Here is a 22,662-nt window from a genome sequence, read left to right on the forward strand (position 1 = left end):
TGTCTCAAAAAAAGGGAAACAGGTTAGTGTATAGCACAGTGACAAAGTGCCCATGGGTTAATCTATAGTGACCAAACTAATAATAATAATAATAATAAATAATAATAATAGTAGTAGTAATAATATTAAAAAATCTGGCTAAAAAATGCCATATAATCCAGTAATAATATTTCTGGGTACACATCTAAATGAATTGGAAAACTTTTCTCAAAGAAATAACAGCAATTCCATTTTTATTGTAGCTTTATTTACAGTATCTAATCAAAAATAAATAAAATGCCAGCCAGGCATGGTGGGAAATACCTCTAATCCCAGGGGCTTGGGAGTTTGAGGCAGAGGATGGAGAGTTCAAAGCAGCCTCAGCAATGGTAAGGCACTAAGCAACTCTTTCCAAAGAAAATGTAAAATAGGGCTGGAGATGAGGTTAAGTGGTGGAGTGCCTCTGAGTTTAATTTCTAGTATGCACCCCCCAAAAAAAATATCTTTTTAGATGAAAGGAACATCAAAAGATTCATTCCAGCTTCATAGCACTGAACTACTCCCCTTAGATGCTACACTTATAGTTCAAACTGATCTCTAGAAGACAAGACTCAGATAATGATATTTTCTAAATAGGCTAAGAGACATTGATATCTGTGGACACCTTATGTCAGACTGTTCTAAAACTAAGGACTTGGCAAATATGGGAGGTTTGAATGAGAACACAACACAGAGTTAAGTTCTTTAAAGGGGAATCTTAACTCACACACTGTGATATCTGAAACCACAGTTGGAGATAAAATTAGATTCTTTGCTTTACTGATTTCTGGGTTATTAATTCAATCCAAACAGATATGGAAAAAGTATTAAAGCTACTGGTTAATGTCTATGTAAAACAGGTTATTAAAAATGTATCAGGTTAGGACTGGGGTTTCAGCTCAGTAACAGAGTGCTTGCCTAGCATGTTAAGTCACTGGGTTCAATCCTCAGATCCACATATCAATAAGTAAAATCAAAGTCTATTGATAACTATTTTTTTTAAATGTACCAGGTTTCTCACATGGCTTTTGATGTTCAGATTCACTATGTAATCTAGCCCTTGTGATTAAACTTCCTTATAGTTTAAATCAAGTCCAGTCCCATCTTTATTTTCCTCCACACTAGGACAAAGATGTTTGCTGGAAATGTTTGGAATGCTTCTACAGGTCATTTTAATAAAGTGGTCTTACATATATGGAGTAAAAAACATCAATTAAGGTCCCATTACATTTTTTAAAAGTCTTTAATTGGGACTGTGAGGATGGCCTTAGCCCTGAGCTTAAACAACTCCATTTTAAAAACTCCAGTTTGAAACATGCAGTCACACCAGGCACACCCAAAGAGTCCTCCAGTATGGCCTAAAAAAAAAAAAAGTTACTTCCCCTTAACCTGATAAAGAGAGTGAAATATCTGGCAGGCTATATTTGCCTGATAACAGAGAAAGACAAGAAAATCAGAGTGGAGACCACAAGACCACAAGTTTCTGACCCCAGGGTAAATAATGTCCTGGAGAAATCCCATGATAGATAATAAGAATTGAAAGAGAGGTTAAAAGCCCCCAAATTTAGTATAAATAATAGAGCTAATGAGCAGGGATTTAGCCAGCAGAAACTAGGATGCACTCAAGCTGAGAGCCTGATGAGGACCTGACATACCATCACTTGTCATTGTTCTTCTGATCCTCTGCATGATTTTCTCTTCTCTCAAACTCTACCACTTCATCTGAATTTTGGTGAAAGCCACAACTTCTCCAAAGGTTCTCTCCTCAACATGCTGTCCACTCCAAGCCAGGAGAAGCCTGCCTTGGTTCTGGATCTGGTCACCATGGTCTGAGTGAGTGTGCATCTGCTGGACTAAAAGCCTAAGGCTTAATAATTTTGTTATGACATTTAAACTTAGTACACAGAGGGAATGTCTATCACTAGCCTGTCATGATTAAGTGACTTTTGCAGTGTTTAGAATTAATCTAGAATTCTTAGCAGTAAATTAATCAACCTATTTTTTTTGCTGGGAATGAATTATGTCTACTGCAGGGCCAAGCATTCAGGATCGTTATTTTCTTGAATAAGAACCTATAGAGTATAAATACATTTGTAAAGGTCTGGCGAATCGTCAGAGGGAGAGACCACCCAAGAGACTGACTCCATGCAATTGGCAAAAGGGGATATTTATTGGGGATCCATTCCAGCGGGCTGGGACTCTGTGCTCACTCAAGGAGGGAGAGCAGCTCAGAGCCCAGAGCAAAGGTCAAGCAGAGCTTAAGTACACTTTTTGGAGAGGGCAGGTGGGCTTTGCATACATCAGAACAAATCATCATGAGGCGTGGGGAAATTGAACAACAACTCTGAGACGTGATTGGCAAATTCATTGGTGAGAACAGCTCGGGCAGGGGTGATTGGTCATTCCTGGGGGGGGAGTGTACACATTCAAACTTATTGGTTCAGGCCCTGTGACAAACTGCACAGGACCCTAGGCTAAATGGCTAGTAGGGTGTTGTCTTAACTATCTCAGGAATCTGGGTGTAACAGAGGAACTCAATAATACCTAATCTTTTCATTTTAATTCAAGCCTTCCAGCTTAGAAACTTTACCCTTTCACATTGAGCAATTTGAGTGAATAAAGCATTGAAAGGGGCAGAAGAATTTGGACATTTTTTATTTCTCTCCTTTACTGCATATGTTGCAATTTTGCCCCTGGCGACTGGGACACATTGACTATATTATTTTATTAAGAAAAATGTCATCATTTTTAATGTCATCTTATTTTTTTCTGCTTTTTTCTTATGTGAAAGTCCCACAAGGATAAAGCAAAATCTTTTATAATTGCCATCCAGTTCTTGGAGAAAAAGAAATATAAATAAAGTATCCCTTTAAAACAAAACATGGGAAAAAATAATTATGTTGAAACTAAAGTTTTGAGATGAAACTAAATTTCCCATTTAACCAATTTTCTCTGGGATCTTGTCTCACAAGTTTTGAAGAATAAAATCTATGGACACTCCGTGAAGGTAATAGTAAAAAGAATAGGATTTATTTTAGCAAAAAGAAATACAATTCCCTAAATGTGGAAGAGGGCGTGATAGCACAAGAACCCATTTTTTCTGTGTCAGGTTCGACGTTTAAATATGTTTTTTGGCAGAGCATTGGTTAAAATCTATTTAAAATGAGTATTGAAAAAGACATTCTTATTACCAACTAGGCTGAAGTTTGTCCTTTTGGTATCCCATCCTCCTTCCAGTGACTTCCAATTGGGTTCACCCCAAGGACAAAGAATTTGGTTGAAGGTATTCCCACAAGTGAATCTCAAAAGTTCTTTCAATTTTAATAGGCCTTAATGGTGCTTATTAACATATCTATCCATTAACCTTCAGGTGTGGTTAAATAAGATGTCCATTGTCATTTACTATCTATTTTATTTTATTTTATTTTTTCTCAATCAAGTTGAGCAAGAAACCTGCTTTTGAGAATTTAAAGAGAGCTGGAAATTTTGGATTTAATCTCAGACCTATAAATAGCTAAACTATCAGATAGCCATTCAGGATTTAAGTTACTTCTTAGTCTACATTTAAAAAGCTCAGCAGGCATGAGGATACTGAGTTCAAAACCAGCTTGAGCAAGTTAGTGAGGTTCTAAGAAACTCAGTGAGACCTTGTCTCTACATAAATATATAGAAAAAGGTTGAGAATGTGGGTCAGTAGAAAAACACCCCTGGGAATAATTCATGGTCTAAAATAAATAAACATGTATACAACAACAATAAACACTTAGGAGGAACAAGAACAGGGGTCCCTAAAAAAGCCACAGCTTCTCTCACACAGGAACACAACTAATGAAGTTGGGGTCTTCTTCTGATGACTATCCCAGTCTTCACCACATATTCTGGGGACATGCTGAGATAATGGCACACAGATGCCCACATAGGAATTCAGGAAGGCCCTGAAAATACCATACAATTATGGAACAAAAGACTTGAGGTCTCAAATACTGATCTAAGCTCCACTAGTCAGATAAAACTAAAGGCCAAGCTGCCAAGGAGAGACCTTCTACCCACCAGACTCTGGAGACAATTATGAGGAGTTTCCAGCCACCATTGCCAATCCCACTGGCTTCAAACAGCCTCCCTACTCAGTCTCAAAATAAGAACACACACTTACCATTTCCTGGATTTCAGGATGCTTAGTGTTCCCCTTATATTTTTTTCAGCTCCAGTGTAGCACAGAAACCTGAAAGCATAGAAATGGATTCAATGAATGGTAGACTCCAAAATATAAGGAATAGAACACTGTGGAAGTCTGCCCCCTCATCACTGGCTGTGTCTTGATTGGATAGTTCTCACCCAAGAGACAGATTGGAAAGGGCTTCAGGAACTTCCTCCAAAATTGAGGCTGGTAGTGACACCACTGGTAACTGGTGACAAGTCTTACTTTCCCACATGTTGAAGTTTGAACATTAGAGAAGCATGTTCAGGCAAGCATACAAAGCAGGGTTTATTTAGAAAAGAGTAACATAGACTTCTCCCACAAGGGAGAAGTGGGACGGAAAGGGTAAAGTTTCTAAGCTGGAAAGCTTGAATTAAAATGTAAAAGATTAGGTATTATTAAATTCCTCTGTAACACCCAGATTCCTGAGATAGTTAAGACAATGCCCTACTGGCCATTTAGCCTAGGGCCCTCTGCAGTTTGTCACAGGGCCTTAACCAATCAGTTTGAATGACCAATCACCCCTGCCTGACCTGTTCCCACCAATGAATGTGCCAATCACATCTCAGAGTTGTTGTTCAATATTCCCATGCCTCATGATGATTTGTTCTGATGTATGCAAAGCCTCCTGCCCTCCTCAAAAAGTGTACTTAAGCTCTGCTTGAACCTCTCCTCAGGGCTCTGGGCCTCTCTCTCTTCCTGAGTGAGCCTTGAGCCTCAGTGCGCTGAATTAGGATCCTCTTCAATAAACTCACTCCTACCCATTGCATGAAGCTGGTCTCTTGTGGTCTCTTTCTCCAAGGATTCGCCAGATCCTTACAGGACATAGCTGGTATCAGGGTATCTCAAGAAGCAAGGTGTTCTGCCCTTTTTATATGTCCTAGGCTTCCTTTGTTCTCTTGCCTTTGCCCCCTTATCTTTCTCCTTCCTGAGGATATGTCTAGGCCTCAAAATGCTTGATGGGATGGCCTAAAGTTGGGAAATAGGTGGGTTTAAGGGGGGAGGGCAGGATGGAGTACAAGGACACATTAAAAATCTTATAGCTCTCTGTAGGGAGGGGAAATTCCTGGGGCAGGTTACCTTGGCAACATGTTGGAGCAGGGGCAGTTTCCTGATAATATCCCTCAGGGGATAGTCTCCAACTTTCCAAATTCACTCAAAATTGGCTTCCTAAATTTAACCTGATTTGATTTACATATCTACACTTTCTGTTTAATACAGTAGGCCTACTGTTTGAGTGATAGTGAATTTCATCCAGATCAGAATCAAATAAGGACACAAAGACAGGTTTTTGTTTGCTCTGTTTTTGTAGATCAAACACTGGGGATCCACAACATGAAGGGGTGCATGCCTGTAATCCAAGCAACTGGAGAGGCTGAGGCAGGAGGACAGTGAGTAAAAAGCAAGTCTCAGCAATGGCAAGGCACTAAGAACCTCACTGAGATTGTAAGGATCCAGCGAAGCGTTGGAGGAAGAGACCACACAAGAGACTGACTTCATGCAATTGGCAAAGGGGATTTATTAATTCAGTATGCTGAGGTTCCAGGCTCACTCAGGAAGATAGTGCAGCACAGAGCCCAGAGCAGAGGTCAAGCAGAGCTTAAGTACACTTTTTGGAGAGGGCGAGGGGGGGGGCTTTGCATACATCAGAACAAATCATCATGAGGCGCAGGAAAATTGAACAACAACTCTGAGACATGATTAGTACATTCAGTGGCATTAATAGGCTAGGCATGGGTGATTGGTAACTTCTAAGCGGGGTACATATTCAAACTGATTGGATTTGGGGCCTGGTTGCCTACGTGCTGAGCTACTCAGAGCCCTTAGCTATTAAACAACCAGAGGATCAGGAGGAACATTTACTGGGCAGTTCGCATATTGTCCTAACAGCTACAGGGATTATAGGTTCTAGGGGTACCAGTTCGGATATTGTCCTAACATCTACAGGGATTATAGGTTCTGGGGGTAGCAGAGGAATTTTAACAATACCTAGTCTTTCACTTTTTTACCCAAGTTCTGCAGCTTGGAAACTTTACAATGCCGGGTCTTTTACACTTTAACTCAGGCTTTGCAGCTTAGAATCAGCTTAGAAATTTTCCTTCACAAGATGACATGTTTAAATAAAATAGAAATAGGGCTGTGAATATGGTCTCAGTGGTCATGTGCCCCTGAGTTCAATTGTCATTAGAAAAAAAAAAACTGGAGATCAGATCCATGGGTATTATTCACTACAAAGTCCCAGGACCACAGATGAAGAGACTGAAGGATTAATAGAAACATAGATAGAGTCCTGGAGAAGGGTCTCAAATTCTTCTCTGATGGCTTTTCAAGTAACTGATATTACAATATTACAGGCATGCCTCACAGCCTTGGAATCAGAGTTTCCTCTCAATATTTAGATCTAGCCCAGACAGAAGTGTATTTATATAAAAATTAAGTATCACAATTACTTTAAAATTTTATTTAATATTTCTGTTCTCTGGCCTTATGAGAAAGAGCTTGAGACTTCAACTCATAAGTAATTCCCTGAGGCAGCTTTGTCCCTACTCCTCTACAAAAAAATGGGGCAAAAATAAAATTTCAAAGTTTCTAGTTTAATAAAATAAATAAGAGATGAACAGTGCCATGTCTCTAGATCTCTCAGTATTCCAGAACCTAGAGGATAAGGAATTAAAAATAAATTATTTGCAATTTTGCCTTGAGCATAATAATAGAATTATGATGTCTGTTTTTTCTTTGGTATGGGGTACTATTAGAATATTAGCACAAATCACAGGCATTATGTCTATATAGATTTTTTTCTACAATTCAATACAGTTCATCAACAGAGTCAACTTCAAATTTAAATGAAGAATACTTTAATTATTATTTCCAGTGTCCAGCCCTAGCAGGAATCCAGGGGTCCTGAAGTATGAATGGCATTAGGTACTGAAGGATATGTGGCCTCAGCAAAAGAAGAGGAGACAGGATGACAGGCTGAAAGTTACAAGCAGCCTTCAGAAGGATCTGAGGCCCATAGAGGGGACTTTATTTTTATACCTTTTTTACAGGTATTTATTCATGTAGTTAAAATAGCATCAAAGCCCAAAACTTATTTCATTTACATAATTTTCAAGAGTTGCAATCTTTTCTGACATATATTAACTTCATAAGATATTGAACACATTGTTTAAAATATGTTCCTGTAACCTTTGCCAATCATGATTAAGCTTTTACATTTTCACTTCAATCACTAAGTACTAGACTATGCAACTTGACTACCTGTATCATGACCTATTATTAACTTTTGACTTTAAAGCATACCTATTATTATTGGTAAGCTTTTTTGCTTCTGAACTAAAGTCCTAGTAATACACACTTAAAAAGAGTGAAAGCCTATTACTTAAAAGCCTACTACTCTGAACTGACTTTAAAATATATCTATATAAAATTTTACGTTATTTTGTTTTTCCAAACTAATTTTCTTTTTTTCACATGACCTATTTAACTGCTTTTTGAAAAAGTTTCTTTGGCCCTTCATCAAATTATGAATTCTTATCTCCTTATAATTTTTAATTAAAGAGCAGGCTCTGCACTTCAACTCATTTGCTATTACTATTAACTATGTGTTTCCTATTTTCATCATGAATTCCTGTGTAGGGCAAAGAAGGCTCTGTTAGTAAAAGGAATGTATGTTGGATAGGTTGTGGCTTTAGAATGAGGGGCTTAGTGTAAATTGTTAAGCTTTTCTCAGGAACCTTGATTTGCAATCTTTTCCCTGTGAATATCTTAAGAAATAACAGTATTGTTTGTATTGTCAGAGATACTAAAATACATCTAAAGACATATCTTATTTGTATCCTTAATCTCATTCTGGGAATTTTCCTGCAATCTCAGGACACATGTACTTTTATTATTGACTGTTGTATGCCCTAAACAAAACACTAAAAATTACCCATGGTGGTGCAGCCCTGCCACAGAATCCACCACACTGTGACCCAGTCAGACAGGAGGTGCAGGAACATCTTCACCACACTGTCTATAAGATACCAGGTATTTTCCACATAGAAACTAGCTGGTATCTTGTGATTGAATTGTGGCATCCAGTCAATAGTGAGTGGATTATTTATCTGTCATTGGATAACAAGTCATACTAAATGTATTCACTCACTGGACCCCTGAGCCAAACCTCAAGCCCTATTTTGTATTTTATTTTGATAAAAATTCTCACTGAGTTGCTTAACACCTCATCTTTGTTGAAGCCAAAATTGAACTCATTATCCTCCTGCTTCAGCCTTCTAAGATACTGGGATTACAGGAGTGCATCATTGCACCAGCTCTGTTCACATATTTAATGCCAGCATTCCCTCTTTGCCTTATCAACTGTTTCTTTTTTTCTATTGTTCATTTCAAATAAATGCAGTATTCTCCAAGAACTGGATGTCAGATTAAAGATTTTGGTTTCTCTTTGTGAGGATTTCACATGAGAGAAAAGCAGACAAGTGTAACTTGACAGTTTGAAAAATAAGAACAATTTGTCTCTGCTCTTTGTCTTCCCAGGTACAGAAACCTTATCACAATATCTGATTTGAAATTCTTCCTTTAAGAATTTCTGGTGTGATTTGTCCTCATTCTAACCTCCTATATTGTCCTATTTGTGGGTTTCATAACTGCTTAACAAAAGGTTTGAACAGCCACCATGTCTAAATTTTTTTGGAGGGCCTAGTGAATATCATCCCCTGTGTCTTTTCCCTCTAGAGAGCAGTATAAACTATGAAGTGAAGGTACTCCAGGGAGTCTCTGATAGCCCTTAGGGTGGCAAGGATCTTTTAGTGATACAGGGCTAGGGCACTCTGAAAAACTGAGATAGAATGAAGACCACCCCCTTCAAATGCAGACTTTTTTTTTAATCAAGATATATGTCTCCAAACTTATCAATCAGAGTGGCAGGCAATGAGTTTATTAGAAGTGATGTGAAGGAGGAAAAGAAAAAAGTGTGTTCTCTCTAAAAAGATAATAGCATGGGTCTCTTGAACTTCAGTTTTTTTGAAGATCTAAAAAAAGATCGCAAAAAATCTTGACTTTGAACTGACAGTAGGATAACATAAAACTCTCAAGTATCCTCTGCCATGACATCTTTAGGTTAATTAGGCTCATGTTCACCATTTCTAATTGAATTATTAAGCACTAATTCCAGGAAACCCCTTTGAAATAAAAAATTTTATTTACATTCCAGTCCTCAGTGGGTCATGTTCTTCTCCTGTAGATCCTCAACACCACATAAAAATAAGTAAATAAATTAAAGGTATTGTGTCCATCTAAAAAAAACTAACACCGGAAAACTGGGCACACAGGTGCAAGCCTATAATCCCAGCTGCCCAGGAGACAGAGGCAGTAGAGTGAGAAGTTCAAGGCAAACTTCAGCAACTGAGACCCTGCCCCAAAATAAAAAGGACTGGGGATGTAGTTCAGTAGCAGAGCATCCCTGAGTTCAATCCCTGCCACTGCAAAAAAGCAAAAGAAAGTACCAAAAAAAATAACACTTAGGATTTGCTCTCAGAAATTATTCCACAGATTTCAACAAAGTAAGGTACCCCAAACATTAGTTTCTTCTATTTCCTCTTTTTTAAATCTTTATTTATTTATTTTTATGTGGTGCTAAGGATTGAACCTCGTGCCTCATATGTGAGGGAAACACTCTACCAATGAGCTACAGCATACTTCTCTGTGCTTCAATATTGTTATGTCTCAGGGAGGAAATAATTTAAATCACAATCTTCAAAGAAGCATAATTTATGTATAAAATTTTTTAAATATGGTAAAATAAATAATTAAATCACATGCAGAGAGTAAATGAGAAAAAGAAGTAATGAATAAAGAGAGGAAAGATCAATATATAAACAACAGAAAAAAGTAGAGAAAATAGAGAAAAAATAAACTAATTAAATGCTGGTTCTTGGGCTGGGGTATAACTCAGTAGTACGGTGTGTCTTTACCATGTGTAAGGCCCTGGCTTGATCCCAAGCACACACACACACATAAAAAATAAATAAAAAATTTTAAAAAATAAATAAATAAAACACTGGTTCTTTGAGAAGACAGAAAAAAAAAGTGGAAACCTCCAGTTAGGCTAATGAGGGAAAAAAGAGAGAATATACATATTACTAATATCAGGAAAGAAAAGATGATATCACCACAGTTTGTAGAGTTATGAAAAGGACATATGCCAATAAATCCATCAACCTAAATAAAAACAACAAATTTCTAAAAAGATACCACCAAACTCACCTACAATGAAAACCTGAATTGAGTAGTCACAGGTTTATATTTAAGAGAATTGGTAGCTTGAAAATCTTCCCTTAAAATTTTTTTCAGATCCAGATAGCTTCACTGGAAAATTCCAACAAACATGTAGGGAAAAAAAAATTATACCAATTCTATAAAAAAACTGAAAAGGAGGAAATACTTCCTAACATATTCTGAGGCCAACATTAACCTGCTATCAAAGCCAGACAATGACATTACAAGAGGTTGTGATACCTCTCATGAACACAGGTGCAAAATCCTATACAAAATTGTGGGGAGAGTGAGGGGTTGTAAAAAGGGATAGAACCCAGGGCTTCACACATGCTAAGATAATGCTCTAATATGGCTAGGCTAATGCCACATCCTCAGTCCTTTTTATTTTGATACAGGGTCTCACTTAGTTACCTATCGTAGCCTTGAACTTGTGAACCTCCTGCCTCAGAGTAGCTGGGGTTATAAGTGTATGTCACCACATCCAGTTCCCAAACAAAATTTAAATGAATTAAATACAATAATATATAAAATGAATAATACCTCATGACTAAATGAGATTCATGGTAATATTTCAAAGCTGGTTTGCCATTCAAAACATATTGCACATCATTATATTAGCAAACAAATAATAACAATCCAATACCCATTCTTCGTTCAAAAACAACAACAATAAAAACCTTAGGAATACAACAGTCTCATTCTGATAAAAAGAATCCACAAAATAAACCTATATTTAACAGCACACATAATTTTAAAAAGATTGAATGTTTTTCTTTTAATATAAGGAACAAGATAAGGATGACCACTCCCATCATTTCTATCCAACAATATACCAGAGATTCTGCTTACTTTAATAAGGCAAAAAAAAAAATTGACATTCAAGTGAGAAAGGAAGAATTCAAGCTATATTTTTAAATGATGAGATTATCTATATAGGAAAATCCAATGAAATATACCCCCCAAAAAAAACTACTGCTAGAAGGTGAGTTTGGCAAAGCTGCATGATACAAGACCTAGATACAGAACTGAATTGTTCTGTTGGTAATGAAAAATTTTATATTGAATTTTTTAAACATACTATAATAATATCAAAAATGTCAAATATTTAAGACAAATTTGAAAGGGATATGAAAGACTTCTACTTTAAAAGATTGCTGAGAGAAATTAAAGAAAATCTAAACAAATGGGAAGAAATAACATGTTCATTTGTTGGAAGACTCAATGATGTTAAGAAGTCAATTCTCTCCAAGTTGATTCATAGATCCAATATCTCAGAATCCCAGCAGGCTGTTTTGTATGAACAGGTAAGCTGATTATAAACTTCCAATGCATATGCAAAGGACCCAGAACAGTCCAAAGAACTTTGCAAAAAAAAAAAAATCATAAGACAAACACTATTACAAAGATAAAGTAATTCAGACAATGTGGTACTGATATAAAGATAAACAAGTAGATCATGGTACAAAATAGAGGCCAAAATAGATCCATGTACACAGAAAACTTCCTTTGTCAATAGTACAAAGGCAATTCAGCAAAGAGACAATGTTCATTTTTAACAAATGTTGCTTGAAAACTAAAAACCCATATATAATAACTGATGAATTTTTACTCCTGCCTTGTACCACATACAGAAATTAACTCAAAATGGGTCATATTCCTAAGTGTAAAACCTAAATCAATAAACCTCCTCAAGGAAACAGGAGCTAACTTCTGTGACTTGGGGTTAGGCAAAGAGTTCTTATATATGATACCAAAAGTGCATTAAAGAACAATTAGTAAATTGAATTTCATCAAAATTAAGAACATCTGTTTTTTGAAAGAGACTGCTAGGGGAATGTAAAACATGTCAGACTGGGACAAAATATCATAAATCTGATAAAGAATTTGTATCCAGTATATAAAAAGAACTTTTAAAACAATAAATAAGAAAACCAAATACCCCAATAAATAATAGCATACAAGATTTGATACTTTACCAAAGAATGGCAAATAAGCACGTGAAAATATGCTCAACATCATCATCAGCCAATAGGAAAATACAAATTAATATGACAATGAGGGGCTGGGGTTGTGACTCAGTGGCACAGCACTTGCCTTGCACATATGAGGCACTCAGTTCAATCTTCAAGACTGCATAAAAATAAATTTAAAAAATAAAGGTATTGTGTACATCTGCAACTAAAAAAATATTTTAAAAATCACAATGAGGTAATACTATGTATCTATTAGAGGAATAAAATTTAAAAAGACTACCACAGTAAGTATTTAAGATGGAGACTTGGGGCAACTGATTCTTCACTCACTGCTGGTAGGAATGTAAAAGGAAATGACAACTTGAAAACAGTTTTGCAGTTTTAAAAATTAAAAATACCCTACCACATCGTCTATTTATATCACTTCTGGGTATTTTCCAAAGAGAAAAGCGAGCATAAATCCACACAAAGATCTGTAATACAGTTGTTCAGATATATTTAGTTCTAAGAGCCAAAAGCTGGAAACACCCAAATGGCTGTCAATGTTGAACAGATACATGCATACAATGGAATACTTTGAGCACTCAAAAGAATAAACAACTGGTATAATCAGAAACAGAGACAAATCTCAAAATAATTACACTGAGTGAAAGAGCCAAAAAAAAAAAAAAGAGTACATGTGATATAATTTAATTTACATAACACACTAGAATAAGTAAACTAACCTATAGTGACAGCAGATCAGTAGGTTGCCTGGAGAAAGGGACAGAGGACCATGAGGAGAGAAAAACATAGAAATTTGGGGTGGTGATGGATCTTTTCATTCTCCTCATTGTTATGATGGTTTCTTGGGTGTAAATATGTGTCAAAAGTGATTAAATCATACACTTTAAACATGAAGTTTATTGGATGTCAATTATATCTCAATAAAACTCTTTAAAAAGAGCTACCTGAATTATATATCAATTTTACATTGTCCCTTTTCTGTTAGCATACCGAAAATTTTCACTGTAGCAAACTTACTCATGTAACTGCTTCAAATACACCTTTTCCTTTGACATTTACTCTATATAAACATGACTGTAAAAGTAAATTACTGGATTATGGATGTGGCTCAAGTGGTAACGTGCATGCGTGCGGTGCTGGCTTTGATCCTCAGGACCACATAAAAATGAAATAAAGATGTTGTATTAACCAAAACCTATAAAATAAATATTAAAAAATTTTCTCCCTCCCTCCCTCCCTCTTTCTTTCTCTCTCTCTCTCTCTCTCTCTCTCTCTCTCTCTCTCTCTCTCTCTCTCTTAAAAAAAAAAACCTAAATTACTATTGGATAGAAAAGTTAACAAATTGATCTCCCTGAATTGCACAGTTGTCTGTTTACTGGCTTCAAATGAAGTCTGAATGTTTAGTTAAACTCTCAGTACTGAAGGCTCAGTCACTGAATACTGAAAACACTGTGTTGGAAAGCAGCCCTGAAGCAATTCATTAATTCAAATAAATGTTTACTGCACATGTGCTCTCCGTATGTTATGGTTAAAAGGGCTGGATTTTATGCAGAATGGACAGTACCAAATTACAAAGTTATTCCATGTCTTTTTTGGAATAATTTGTAATGTTTAGCAACACTTAAATCACATAATGAAAGAAGAGCAATGGAAGCAGACCACAGATGGCCAAGAACAGTGACTCTACTAATTAAAGGTTAAAATAATAAATTTCAATAACATGACTGAAGAACTGTATACTAACAGCTTAGAATTCCAAAATGACAAGTATCTCTCATATCTTAAGTGAACTCAGAACAGAGATTAAAAATTACTTCCACACACAGCAAGTATGGAGTCTGCCAGCTCTAAGTAGTCATTCTGGCTTAGAAATATAAAAAGATATGAAAAGACAGACCCCAAATTATTATTTTTTTAAATACCAATGACAAATAGAAAGTTTTAAGTAAATTCTCTAACAGTTGATATCAAAAATAATATTCTGTAACAGCATATTCTTCATTACTGAACTCAGCTAACTGGACCAAGAATGGAAATTACTATATTTTATAGAAGATACAAGCTTAATTATTCACCACAAATAGAACCATCCATAGCTCTGCCATAATATACAAGACCTTTTACAGCATAGCAAGGGCAGCCATTTGAAAACCTTATACTATCTTTTTCCCTTGCAATGATACTGCCCTTTAAGGTTGTTTATCTAAAAGAATCCAACATCTCCTTCATTTGTGTACAATGAAATGAGGCATTTTCTTCTGTCATGTATAACTGATTATAACTAATGAATAATTTTAAAAAAGAACCCAGGAACTCATGCCAGGTACCCAAAAAATCTATAAAAATCACTTGTTAGTGGTAACTGTGGATGGTATGTGCTTCAGATTCCCTTAAAAATTTACTCTTCTTCTAAATTTGTTCAGATTCTTCAAAACTGTGATGTTTTGTGTTCTCAAAGGTATAATTTTGCTAAACAATGAGCTTTTAATGAATTTTGACTGACATGATTTCTCTACATGTCTTTCAAACACATCATACCCAAATTCATATCTACATTAAACATTACTAATCCTAAGTGTTCAGTAACCATGGAATCTAGACATGAGTTCTGCAAGCACAATATCCAAGTATTCTTATCTTCACTGAGAAGTAATATGCACTAAACAAAAGATGAAGAAGACAACCATAGTATTCAGTTATTGCATCTTCTATTTATTGATTTTTTGTAGTTTTACAAATGAAAATGGTTTGCTTTAGGTAAATTGGTAAAAAAACAAGCAAAGACATTTAACCACTTATAATTAAAATTATGAAACATTACATCTCATCTCTGATACTGATTGTAATTAATATTGTGAAATAACAATACAGCTTAAGTTCCACTGAAGCTAAGAGCCAAATTGTGGTTCCTCGACACCTCCACTGTCAATTACTGCCCTCCTGTAGCATTTTAATTTGAAAAAAACCACTGTATCTTACAGTAATTTAAAAAGCCGAGATGCTATAACTTAATTTGAATTCTTATAAATGTCAATTACAACTTGCTAAAAGACACTGCTGCATCTGAAAATTTTTTGGCAAAAAAAGTAAATTTTAAAAGGCTCACATATACTGCAGGGAATAGAAAGATTTGAGACAATAAACATAATTGTTTAAAACACATTGGTAGGCTGGGGTTGTGGCTCAGCAATAGAGCACTCACGCAGCACATGAGAGGCCCTGGGTTCAGTCCTCAGCACCATATAAAAATAAATAAAGGTATTGTGTCCAACTACAACTACAAAAAGAAATAAATATTTTAAAAATTGGTCTTCAATATTCCAGGGTTCTACATGCATGGATTTGACCAACTGCAGATAAAAAATATTTGGGAAAAAAAATGCTTTTGTTCTGAACATGTACAGACTTTTTGGAGGGTCATTATTCTCTAAATAATAAAACATCACAATTATTTACACCATATTTATACTATATTAGATATTATAAATAATCTAGAGATGATAGAGAGTACTTGGAACAATGGGTATAATTTACATGCAAATATTATATCATTTTATATAAGAGAGTTTAGCATCTGCAGATTTTGGTGTCCAAGGAGGGTTCTGAAGCCAATTTCCCACATACACCAAGGGACAAACAAATATGCAACTGACTATGATATTGTGTTATATGATAGGGTGGTAGGACAAAAATATTTAGCCTCTAAGTTAATAATACTATATTTTTGCCTTAATTTTTAAAAGAAACAAACAGCCTCTCCCAAGTAGGAGAGTAATATTACTAATTTATATAAACACAATTATGATTTTATGAAATTTAAATAATAAAAATTATGGCATACTTAAGCTAAAAATAATTTGGCTTTACTGAATATGGAGTGAAGACAGAATTAGAAGCACAGTCATCTTAAAATTAAAGAGTAAAAATATCAAAGTTGAATTCCATTCTAGACTGGCATTCCAATAACTATTAAGAGATAAGAATCAGGAGTCAGATTTCAAGATGCCAAAATATGAAATCAGTAATCATTTTATTTTTGAATAAAAAATGGAACTACATTAACTTCTGCTACTTAGAATACACAATCTTGACATCAACTGAATTCTTACTTTTAAGGTGAACTTTCAGTCCTTTCCATTCACAAATAAGACCTGATTTATTAAGTTCCCTGATTTGTATCTCTAGAGTAGATCACAGCACATTCTCATAGTACAATATATATTGTTCCAAGTGTTTTATAAACATCTTTTGTGAGAATTTACAGAAGTGATCTGAAATCACTTCCAAGATTTCATCCTATAACTCAGTTATTCTTAAAAAAAATAGAGTTTCTCTGCCTTATTACTTTCATTTCCCTATTTATCAAAAGTCTGATTCTAATCTGCCCGTCACACACACACACAAAATCACTGGCAGGATTATCAACAGATAATTACTGGCATTAAATTCTAGGCAGGGCAAAAAGGCACAATTTGGTTACTTAGACATGAAAATTACAGGTCCACACCACAACTGAACTTTCATAAAAGTCTTTTAGCCAATAAGAATAAATCTCACGACTTATCAATCACTTAGCTCTACATGGGGCTCCTTAATCTATATTTCTTGATCAAATGATCCATCCCGTGCCTGCTATGCATGGCCACCTATATGCATTCATTCACAGATGTGCCAAGTACAGTAATGCTAGGCTCTGGAAGTCATAGCAAAGAAAATAGCTAGTTCCTAGAGAGGCTTCTATTAGTGAATAGAGTAAAGTGAATAGTCACAGGAACATAATATCTGGACAAGCACATCCCAACTAAGCTGGTCTAAAAGTGAACTCGGTTTACTTCATGCATTCTAGTCTACTCACTTGTGAACCTTGATCTTGCACAGAAATGCTAGCATCACAGGCTACTCAGGCCACAAACTTCTGACGTATTCTCAACCTTTTGCTTCAAATCTTTTTTTTTTTTTTTTTTTTTTTTTTTTTTTTTCTCATGGAATTTTGTTTTTTTTTTTTTTTTTTTTTTTTTTTTTTTTTTTTTATTGGTTGTTCACAACATTACAAAGCTCTTGACATATCATATTTTCATACATTAGATTGAAGTGGGTTATGAACTCCCAATTTTCCCCCAAATGCAGAATCACATCGGTTATACATCCACAGTTTTACATAATGCCCAATTAGTAATTGTTGTATTCTGCTACCTTTCCTATCCCGTACTATCCCCCCTCCCCTCCCCTCCCTTCTTCTCTCTCTACCCCATCTACTGTAATTCATTACTCTCCTTGTTTATTTTCCCATTCCGCTCATAACCTCTTATATGTAATTTTGTATAGCAATGAGGGTCTCCCTTCATTTCCATGCAATTTCCCTTTTCTCTCCCTTTCCCTCCCATCTCATGACTCTGTTAAATGTTAGTCTTTTCTTCCTGCTCTTCCTCCTTGCTCTGTTCATGGTTGCTCTCATTATATCAAAGAAGACATTTGGTATTTGTTTTTTAGGGATTGACTAGCTTCACTAAGCATAATCTGCTCTAGTGCCATCCATTTCCCTGCAAATTCTATGATTTTGTCATTTTTTATTGCTGCATAGTACTCCATTGTGTAAAGATGCCACATTTTTTTTATCCATTCATCTATTGAAGGGCATCTGGGTTGGTTCCACAGTCTAGCTATTGTGAATTGTGCTGCTATGAACATCGATATGGCAGCATCCCTGTAGCATGCTCTTTTAAGGTCTTCAGGAAATAGTCCGAGAAGGGCAATAGCAGGGTCAAATGGTGGTTCCATTCCCAGCTTTCCCAGGAATCTCCAAACTGCTTTCCAAATTGGCCGCACCAATTTGCAGTCCCACCAGCAATGTACAAGAGTACCCTTTTCTCCACATCCTCGCCAGCATTTGTTGTTGTTTGACTTCATAGTGGCTGCCAATCTTACTGGAGTGAGATGGTATCTTAGGGTGGTTTTGATTTGCATTTCTCTGACTGCTAGAGATGGTGAGCATTTTTTCATGTACTTGTTGATTGATTGTATGTCCTCCTCTGAGAAGTGTCTGTTCAGATCCTTGGCCCATTTGTTGATTGGGTTATTTGTTATCTTATTGTCTAATTTTTTGAGTTCTTTGTATACTCTGGATATTAGGGCTCTATCTGAAGTGTGAGGAGTAAAAATTTGTTCCCAGGATGTAGGTTCCCTATTTACCTCTCTTATTGTTTCTCTTGCTGAGAAAAAACTTTTTAGTTTAAGTAAGTCCCATTTGTTGATTCTTGTTATTAACTCTTGTGCTATGGGTGTTCTATTAAGGAATTTGGAGCCCGATCCCACAATATGTAGATCGGAGCCAACTTTTTCTTCTATCAGACGCAGAGTCTCTGATTTGATATCAAGCTCCTTGATCCATTTAGAGTTAACTTTTGTGCATGGCGAGAGGAAGGGATTCAGTTTCATTTTGTTGCATATGGATTTCCAGTTTTCCCAACACCATTTGTTGAAGATGCTATCCTTCCTCCATTGCATGCTTTTAGCCCCTTTATCAAATATAAGATAGTTGTAACTTTGTGGATTAGTCTCTGTGTCCTCTATTCTATACCATTGGTCCACTCGCCTGTTTTGGTACCAGTACCATGCTGTTTTTGTCACTATTGCTCTGTAATATAGTTTGAAATCTGGTATCGCTATACCGCCTGATTCACACTTCCTGCTTAAAATTGCTTTTGCTATTCTGGGTCTTTTATTTTTCCATATGAATTTCATGATTGCTTTATCTATTTCTACAAGAAATGCCATTGGGATTTTGATTGGCATTGCATTAAACCTATAGAGAACTTTTGGTAATATCGCCATTTTGATAATGTTAGTTCTGCCTATCCATGAACAGGGTATATTTTTCCATCTTCTAAGATCTTCTTCTACTTCTCTTTTTAGGGTTCTGTAGTTTTCATTGTATAAATCTTTCACCTCTTTTGTTAGGTTGATTCCCAAGTATTTTATTTTTTTGGAGGATATTGTGAATGGGGTAGTTTTCCTCATTTCCATTTCAGAGGTTTTGTCGCTGATATACAGAAATGCCTTTGATTTATGCGTGTTGATTTTATATCCTGCCACTTTGCTGAATTCATTTATTAGTTCTAGTAGTTTCTTTGTAGACCCTTTTGGGTCTTCTAAGTATAGAATCATGTCATCTGCAAATAGTGATAATTTAAGTTCTTCTTTTCCTATTTTTATGCCTTTAATTTCTTTCGTCTGTCTAATTGCTCTGGCCAGTGTTTCGAGAACTATATTGAATAGAAGTGGTGATAGAGGGCATCCCTGTCTTGTTCCAGATTTTAGAGGGAATGCCTTCAACTTTTGTCCATTCAGAATGATGCTAGCCTGAGGCTTAGCATAGATAGCTTTTACAATGTCAAGGTACGTTCCTGTTATCCCTAGTTTTTCAAGTGTTTTGAACATAAAGGGATGCTGTACTTTGTCGAATGCTTTCTCTGCGTCTATTGAGATGATCATATGGTTCTTATCTTTAAGTCTATTGATGTGGTGAATAACATTTATTGATTTCCGTATATTGAACCAGCCTTGCATACCAGGGATGAATCCTACTTGATCATGGTGCACAATTTTTTTGATGTGTTTTTGTATTCGATTCGCCAGAATTTTATTGAGGATTTTTGCATCTAGGTTCATTAGAGATATTGGTCTGTAGTTTTCTTTCTTTGAGGAGTCTTTGTCTGGTTTCGGAATCAGGGTGATGTTGGCCTCATAGAATGAATTTGGAAGAGCTCCCTCTTTTTCTATTTCCTGAAATAACTTGAAAAGTATTGGTATTAATTCTTCTTTAAAGGTTTTGTAAAACTCTGCTGTATACCCATCCGGTCCTGGGCTTTTCTTGGTAGGTAGTCTTTTGATGGCTTCTTCAATTTCATCTATTGATATTGGTCTGTTCAAATTGTGTGTATCCTCCTGACTCAGTCTGGGCAAATCATATGACTTAAGAAATTTATCGATGTCTTCACTATCTTCTATTTTATTGGAATATAGGTTTTCAAAATAATTTCTAATTGTCTTCTGTATTTCTGTAGCATCTGTTGTGATATTGCCTTTTTCATCCCATATGTTAGTAATTTGAGTTCTCTCTCTTCTTCTCTTTGTTAGCATGGCTAAAGGTCTGTCGATCTTATTTATTTTTTCAAAGAACCAACTTTTAGTTTTGTTAATTTTTTCAATAGTTTCTTTTGTTTCAATTTCATTAATTTCCGCTCTGATTTTAATTATTTCTTGCCTTCTGCTACATTTGCTGTTGTTTTGCTCTTCCTTTTCTAGGGCTTTGAGATGAAGTGTGAGCTCATTTATTTGTTGGTTTTTTCTTTTTTTGAGGAATGACCACCAGGCGATGAATTTTCCTCTTAAAACTGCTTTCATTGTGTCCCATAGATTCCGATACGTTGTGTCTGTATTTTCATTTATCTCTAAGAATTTTTTGATTTCCTCCTTTATGTCTTCTGTAACCCATTGATCATTCAGTAACATATTGTTCATTTTCCATGCGATGTAGGATTTTTCCTTCCTTCTTTTATCATTGATTTCCAGTTTCATTCCATTATGATCAGATAAAATGCATGGTATTATCTCCACCGCTTTATATTTACTGAGGGTTGCCCTGTGGCATAATATATGGTCTATTTTTGAGAAGGATCCATGTGCTGCTGAGAAAAATGTATATCCATTTGATGATGGTTGATATATTCTATATATGTCAGTTAAGTCTAGGTTATTGATTGTGGTATTGAGTTCTATAGTTTCCTTGTTCAACTTTTGTTTGGAGGATCTGTCCAATGGTGAGAGAGGTGTGTTGAAGTCACCCATAATTATTGTGTTGTGGTCTATTTGATTCTTGAACTTGAGGAGAATTTGTTTTATGAATGTCGCAGCGCCATTATTTGGTGCATAAATATTGATAATTGTTATGTCTTGTTGGTGAATGGTTCCTTTTAACAGTATATAATGTCCTTCTTTATCCCTTTTGATTAACTTAGTCTTGAAGTCGATTTTATTTGATATGAGGATGGCCACCCCTGCTTGCTTACGAGGACCGTGTGCATGGTATATTTTTTCCCATCCTTTCACCTTCAGCCTGTGTATGTCTTTTCCAATCAGATGTGTCTCCTGGAGGCAGCATATTGTTGGATTTGTTTTTTTAATCCATGATATCAGCCTATGTCGCTTTATTGGAGAGTTTAAGCCATTAACATTCAGAGTTACTATTGATATATGGTTTGTACTTCCATCCATGTTTGATTATTTATCGTTTTTTTTTTTAAAAAAAAAAAAAAATTTAGTTTGTTTTTCCATGATTATTTTTCCCCCTCGCCCTCTGTCTTTACCGAGGCACTTCCCTCTGATGGTTTTGGTTATTGTTTTTCATTTCTTCCTCATGTAGTGTTTTGCTCAAAATGCTTTGCAATGCTGGTTTTCTGGCTGCAAATTCTTTTAACTTTTGTTTATCATGAAAAATTTTTATTTCGTTGTCATACCTGAAGCTTAATTTTGCTGGATACAGAATTCTTGGTTGGCATCCATTGTCTTTCAGTGTTTGAAATACATTGTTCCATGACCTTCTTGCTTTCAGTGTCTGTGATGAAAAATCCGTTGTTAACCTTATTGGTTTACCCCTGAATGTAATCTGTCTCCTTTCTCTTGTAGCTTTTAATATTTTCTCTTTGTTCTGTATATTGGATATCTTCATAACAATGTGTCTTGGCGTTGGTCTACTGTGATTTTGTGTGCTCGGTGTCCTGTATGCATCTTCAATTTGTATATCTGTTTCCTTTTTTATTTCTGGAAAGTTTTCTGTAATTATTTCATTCAGCAGGTTACTCATTCCCTTGGTTTGAATCTCTGTACCTTCTTCTATCCCGATGACTCGTAAGTTTGGCTTTTTTATGTTATCCCATAACTCTTGGATGTTTTTCTCGTGATTTTTTACCAGCCTTTCTGAGTTGGCTAGACTCTTTTCAAGATGAAATAATTTGTCTTCATTATCTGACGTTCTGGTTTCTACTTGCTCCACTCTGTTAGTGATACTCTCAATTGAGTTTTTAATTTGGTTTATAGTTTCCTTCATTTCCAAGATTATGTTTTGATTCTTTTTTATAATCTCTATCTCCTGATAAAGGTGCTTAACTTCTTCTTTTATCTGTTTGTGTA

At 35.6% G+C, this 22,662-nt stretch overlaps 1 long non-coding RNA gene across 1 annotated transcript in view; it reads right to left on the minus strand.

The window, feature by feature from the left end:
• Positions 1 to 1,242: 1,242 nt before the first annotated feature.
• Positions 1,243 to 22,662, minus strand: part of LOC144369559 (uncharacterized) — a 33,501-nt gene continuing 12,081 nt past the window's right edge. Inside the window, exons 2-3 of the long non-coding RNA XR_013429346.1 lie at positions 4,172 to 4,240; positions 1,243 to 1,376 (exon numbers count right to left, since the gene is read on the minus strand). This is a non-coding gene — a long non-coding RNA (uncharacterized LOC144369559). The remainder of the gene's footprint in view (positions 1,377 to 4,171; positions 4,241 to 22,662) is intronic.

This window comes from Ictidomys tridecemlineatus, chromosome 12 (genome assembly GCF_052094955.1).
Source record: "Ictidomys tridecemlineatus isolate mIctTri1 chromosome 12, mIctTri1.hap1, whole genome shotgun sequence".
In the NCBI taxonomy this organism is placed as follows: Eukaryota; Metazoa; Chordata; class Mammalia; order Rodentia; family Sciuridae; genus Ictidomys; species Ictidomys tridecemlineatus.